Consider the following 6,926-nt stretch of genomic DNA (forward strand, 5'->3'; position numbering starts at 1 on the left):
TTACTTTCTCTGTATCATTTTTTACAAAGCCAATGAATTTCTGGACTCCTCTGGCTCTTCTGTTTCTACCTCCTCTTACTCAAAATCCTATCTCTAAGAATTATTATTATTTTTTACATTAAATGAATTCCATGGGAACCCCTCCTGTTTTTGTACAACATTGCCATCTAAGTGGAATTTTTGTCCTCATAACACCATGAAAATGAATTTGTAAATGGACATTTTATTTTTATTGACTAGAGAATATTATATTTATTTTGTTGGTTTGGTTGTTTTTGTTCATTTTGGGTTTTTTCCCTTTATGAATAACCTTTAATTGTTTAGAAGACCATTCATTCATTCTAGGGTTTTGCTTGATAATTTCTGCAACTGTTTTGATAAAACATATTTAAGATATGTGAGCCACATAAAATGTCCTCTTTTTTGACTGTGTGCAGATGAGTAATTGTCACTTATACTGTTTGCTTTGAAAGGTGATGATTGAGTAAGAAGTCAATACCATCAATGCATTTTTGTTCAAAAGTGTGTATTATAGTTGGAAGCTTAGCTTTTCCCCAATGTCAAAATTGACATAAGAAATAACTATCAGGGTACACAAAGTGACCAACAGATTATACCATTAACCTTTAAATATCTCAAGTTTTATTCAAGGCTGTTGAGCCCATCATATTGAGCCTGATTTACCTGTTACATATGGTAATTACAGTGCATTTTCTTGTTTTGTGTTGTTTTGTTTTTTCCTCAATGTATAAGATGAAATTCTGAGGTCTTATTTCATGATGTGAAAGAGCAGCAGTTATCAAAACAGCACCAGTAAGATTATCTAATGTTTCCCAGATTATTCAATTATATGCACACAAAAGAGATATTCAGTTTAAAATCAGGAATGAGTTCATCTGGAAGGAAAAATATGAATATCCATTATAATACAGAATTATAAATTTCATGATTTTAGAATACCCTAAGCCTAAACCTTGTTACTCTTGATGAAATCTACGTGGAAACCTGTCTGCATTTCTGCTGCAGCACTAGCTTATTTGTTTAGCATTTGTTTGCACATGCTCTGAATTTAATGAATGGGTGTTTGGAGGTTTTAGTTTTAATCACTAGACAGGTTTCCTCTATCTTTAATGTTGCTTGCATAATATTCCTCTTCCCCATGGTGGCTTTCAAAGACACTTGCTAATTTCCTGTCTAAGGACAACAATGCTGCTGATATCCAGTCCTCATTTTATTATTTGTGATGGCTTTACCTCATGACTGTTCGCTAGGCCGTGTATCCTTTTGGCCTGTTCTTCAAAAGCCATGATTGACCTTTGTATGTTTACACGTTCACTACATCAAAAGTCAAATTTGACTTTGCTTGTGCTCTGAAACAAAAAAAAATACATTTGACATTGCATTACCTGCAGCCTGACAATGGCAACCATTATGGTTATTGTGTCTTCTTTTTAGCAGCTGCATTTTCAATGGCTTTTAGACAGTACAACGATAGGAGTGCTTGATGCTTTGGATGGGTGGAGAAGTGTGGAAGCAGGAGCTGTATGATGTCCTTTCACCACTTAACAGTAACTGAGCGTTCAGCTCAGTCTGTGGAGTTCCCTAACCAATGCTTCATGTCATTACTATATTATTCTGTGGAGGTCAACAAAATGTCTGCCTGACTTATTTTATGCAATGTTCTGTCAACAGCATGCACTTCATAATAATGAACAACCCCACTGTTCGTCAGTATTAGTCTGGTGTCCAAATGCTGTTTCAGATGGACAGAAACAGTGACTGGAAACCTGATGGACTAAACAAGACAATGGAATCTTTACATTGTGCTCTGACAGGCTGATTCATCCAAAACGCAAGGACAGCGCTTGCACAGAGCAAAAAGGATTACTGTGAAGTTCCCTGTATTGACCTTTGCTGACATTGAACATCCACATCTCATGAGCAACCCGTTGTCTGCTGAAAGGGTCTAAGGTCTGTCCTTGCCTACTCTATATTGTTGTTTTATCACTCTGGAATCAATGTGTTATGCATACATGTAAATAAGACTAAAATCATATTTGTGTCATTTTTATTTTTGTGACTATTACCATCATTACCAAACTTCCACATACACTGTGAGAGACTGTTTACACATTCTGCAAAGGGCAATTTTATTTGTAATAATAATAACAATAATAATAATAACCATAATTAAAATGAAATATGACATTTATGGCTTTATTTGAATCTATTTGTCCCATGTAATGTGTAACTTGAGCTGGGATTCTCAAAAATTGAATTTGTTAACCAGTATTTCAGTCTTTGAGGCCACAGGCACACTTATCTCCTTGACTGCTACTGTGACCATGTTGTATAAGGTGTTGTGACCATGTTGTATAGGGGCCCAAACTGACAGACCACACAGCTCCACCGACATGTGTCATCCAGAAAGAGGCGTTTAACCTGCGATGGCCCAGGTCAAAGGAAACTAAACTCATCTTGCAGATACAAGGGACGTGATATCACTCTGTGATGAACCTAACCTCAAGGATTTGACACATGATGAGGCCCTGTTTCATTCTTGGGCAAGGGCGAAGGCATGATTTTGATCTCCCGTCTTCTTCCATGTTTTATCTTTCTGTTCATTTCCCCACAGCTTGACAGTCTCGTCCGCTGAGTGAACGCAGCTGTCTGATCCAGATTCAAGGCTTGATTAGCCAGACGCTGACTCACCTAATAAATTAGCCCAGACATAATGAATTAAGATTCATGAAATTCCATCATGTGGTAGTGGTGCATTTGAACTGGTTGCAAAAGCTCAGCATCATGTCAGTCAGTACAGAAAATTTTGTTTTTAACCTCATCCTATCCATTAACAGGTGAAAGGCTCTACAGGAGGGAAGGGACACAGTATCCAATGAATTCATATCTATTAACCATTCATTCAGTGATATGTTTTTACTGTATATACATATATAATGTTTGGACATTAATGTAATATATGTTTGGAAAGACTTACTCATATAAGGTTTTTTTTAATTATTTTTCAAATTTTAGAATAGTAAAGACACCAGAACTAAATGAAATTAATTTACAGTGATCAAAGAAGTCAAAGTCAAATCAAAACTATCTTATATTCTTCAAAAATATTTGTTAAAATTATTTGTTGGAAAGAAATACATACATCATCATCAACTTCACGATTTATATTTGTCTAAGAAATTAATTTCAAATTTATATCACAATATTACAAAACTACAATACTAAAATACTTAAGTATTTTACTGTGATATGAAAAGAACACAAAGCTACAATTCTCTTGCCACATCTGAAAGGCTCACTGCTTTTCATGACAGAAAACTCCATAATAACATTGACATTATACAGACAAGAAACAATGGTCTTCTGGGTACAATGAAAATGAACAAATCATGGGGTTGTTTGCCGTGCATGCTGGGACATGCCTTCCAGGGGGCCTAAAGGATAGAAATCCATGACAGCCACACTATTGCCTATTGCCTGATGAATGTTGTCACAGTGAGAGCAAAACTGCACTAAACCCTTCCTAACACAGACACCATGGGCCAGACTGAAAGCTGGAGACTGATATGTCCTCAGGCAGGTCAAAGCAACGGGTGATCAACCTGAAAGGGAGCCACAGCTCAAGCAGTGAATTACTGACCGGTCTGGGGTGATAAATTATTCTGATTTCAGTGTGTGTCTGTATGTTGTAATTTCCCCATTTGCTTAGCAAATGCCCTTTATCCAGGGTGACTTCCACAGCTTATATCCCACACATAAATTTATTTTACAACCAGATATTTACTGAGACAAAGCAGATTGAGTTTCTTGATGAGGGGCACAGCGAATGATGCCCCAGCCAGAATCTGAACCTGGAGCTCTATCATTAAATCAAAGTTACAATTTGAGGAAATTGTTTCATTTTTTCTATACTTACAAGTTTGGCAATGACTAAAATTAATAGAAATAATGTATGTAAAGCAATGCAATAAAATATTTAAAATATTTATTAAATAATAAATACATAAAAATAAATACTAGTAAATAAATAACACATCAAATACAGCTTTGTTAAAATTAAGGACAGTATGTGTTGCAGTTAGCTTGAACCTTGGACAGGCAGACGTAATCTGATTGTCTGAGAGGTGTAAGGTGAAAACAAATGAAGAACACCAATAAAAATGCTCTCGACCACCACTGCAGTGTGTGGCATGTCTTGGATTTGATCCAGCTTTACAAGAATAAACAATATGGTCATGTTGTGGACAATTATGCAAATACACTATGTCTCTGAAAAAATACATAAAACAAGAACAACATTGAAAATCAATATGAAAAAAATGCGAAACATATGAAAGTGCCCTTTGCAGTTTTGTTCCATAATTGTTTTAGGTCTGATTAACATTGCCCTTCGTAGAATCCACAAGAGAGACAGACAAATGGGAGAGAGTCTGGAATGCCTGTCAAAGGCTTTTTGTCTTTTTTCCTTTCATTAAATACAAAAATACAAAATACAAAAATTCCAGCAGTCCTGACTGAGAGATGAGCCAATGTGTCTTCGCCCTGTGGTAGACAACGTAAACAAATTTTGTTTCATCACCTGACGTGTAGCTGAACTGAGCACATAGTTTAGCTTCCTGCTGTGTGTAGAATCTCACTTTATATTTGCCTAAAATGGTTGTCTTTTCAAAGTCTCTAGGTCTAGTTGTGCATCCTCTGTACTTCCCCCTTACAGGGGAAAAACATGTAATCGTGATATTGAGGAGAATATGAGAGTCTGTTTAAATCCGGTTACTCTGGAAGAAAACACTGGACTCAAACAACTAACAAACAGTTAAGTGATTTTTTTTTTCTCATTCTTGCGTTTTATTTAATTTCAGTTTTGTACGTGTTTTGACATTTTTTGATAGACCACTGCACCGTCTGCGTTTCAAAAAAATAATTCTGCCGCGCCAGCACAGTGACAATGTCATCGGGACTTCTATGTCCGTGAGGCATTTTGCAGAGGGCTGGGACACCAGTTTATGTAGAGGTCAGCAGTGTTGTCCTGCTGCACCTCCATGTCACGGTTTCCATAGTTTCAGACTACCTCCATAGCAACTTTACAGAGCTGGAACCCAGTGGTATACCCCTTTCCCACTGTTGATCTGGAACCTGGCTGATTCACTATAGCCCATTCCCACTGTAGACATGGAACCAGGCTGTTTGATTATAGCCCTTTCACACTGTAGATCTGGAACCAGGCTGATTCTTTACAGCCCTTTCCCACAGTAGAGCTGAAATCAAGCAGACTCTCAGTCATTATACCCTTTTCCCACTGTACAGCTAGACCGTGGGTCATTATACCCCTTTCCCACTATAGATCCCCCCCCCCCCCCTCCCACCCCCACCACCACCACCAAAGCTACAGTGTGTTGAAACAGTTTCCTGGGTTACACAGTCTCTCCTGTACAATCTTAAGTCATCAATATAATATCATCCCAATGCTTCTGTAGCATGGAAGGGTATGACTGGCATCTGTAAGATTATAAGAGAGCTCAGGGGAGAGGATAAACCTTTGCCCACATGTGACTCAAGGCCAATTTTTAGGTCTTTAGTATAAACACCAGAGACTAATGTTGGCTGAGTGCTAACAGGCACCTTTATCTTTATTCTGTTTTCTGTTCAGCTATGCTGATGGACAGTTGCCATGTTAAAAGCTAAAACTGTATCTCCTATAACCTGCAACCATCTGCTTGTAAGGCCAGTCTGTTTCCTTATTTACTACACAACACTACTGCCAAACTGCTGAGAGGGAGAGAGAAACTATGTTCACAGTTTTTTCATAAGTATTCATTAATTTTGAACCAATTATACTACACCCTAACAACATCTACAGAACTTGTTTCACACCAGTAAATGTATTGAATTAAATGTAATTAGGAAAGGGGGTCCATGAACGCTGTTCAGCATTTTTGATAAGCATCTTCAGCACATTTGTAAAAAGGTGCAGCTCTAACAATGTACATTAGTGAGATTTACTGAAGCAGCATCCAATGACACAACTACCACAATGTGTGACCAACAAAATCAACAAAATGTGACAGCTGGAGGATGCAGATAAGAAAACAGAAACAGTGATTATGTAATATCGCATATTATTACATAACATATCAGTTTGGATCAGTTATTTTCCCCCGTGAAGTGGCAGACTTTATGAATAATGAAATACACATAAACAGACAAGACACAAGAGAGTGTTACAGAAAGAACCTTTCTCTGTCCCAGTAGTGACCTTATGAAATTAGACATTATGATCTGTGGGCATCTACTTGGAAGTGAGTGACAGACCAAAGCCAGCCTGCAAATGAAGCAACGGCAGCATTACATCACTTCTCATACTGTCTTCCTTAAAATTTACAGTTTTTTCTTTCTTTCTGCATTTCTGGCCAGTTAACATGTCATTGTGTTGCATGTTTTAGGTTGTTTGTTGTAAGCAAATTACTGAACATGAAAAACTAAGAAGACTAAGCAAAAAATAAGAAGCTCAATTTAATGTTTTATATTTCATGTTCAAGATGTTAACCATTCATATATCTTCCAAATGTTTTTTTTTTCTTTTTACTCTTTATCACTTAAATGAAACAATTATATCCAAACTTTCCAAAAAATGCAACGACTCCAAAAAGAGACATTCAGTTTTAGCTCATTTGATCCACAAATTGTGGAGTAATTTTACCCCCAAAAATCACATTTACCATTCACCCTCAGCAACACTTAGTATCACAGTTCTACCACACTGGCAATCAAGAATCTGCACTGATGCTGTGAGGTTACTAGAGCCTCCATGCTAGATTGAAAACAGCGTAACCCTGCCCATCACTAGCATGAAGGAATGGCCTTAAGTCTTAAAAAATGATGGCTTATCAGGCTTAAGATATGCCATG

This window comes from Megalops cyprinoides, chromosome 6, assembly GCF_013368585.1.
Source record: "Megalops cyprinoides isolate fMegCyp1 chromosome 6, fMegCyp1.pri, whole genome shotgun sequence".
Lineage (NCBI taxonomy): Eukaryota > Metazoa > Chordata > Actinopteri > Elopiformes > Megalopidae > Megalops > Megalops cyprinoides.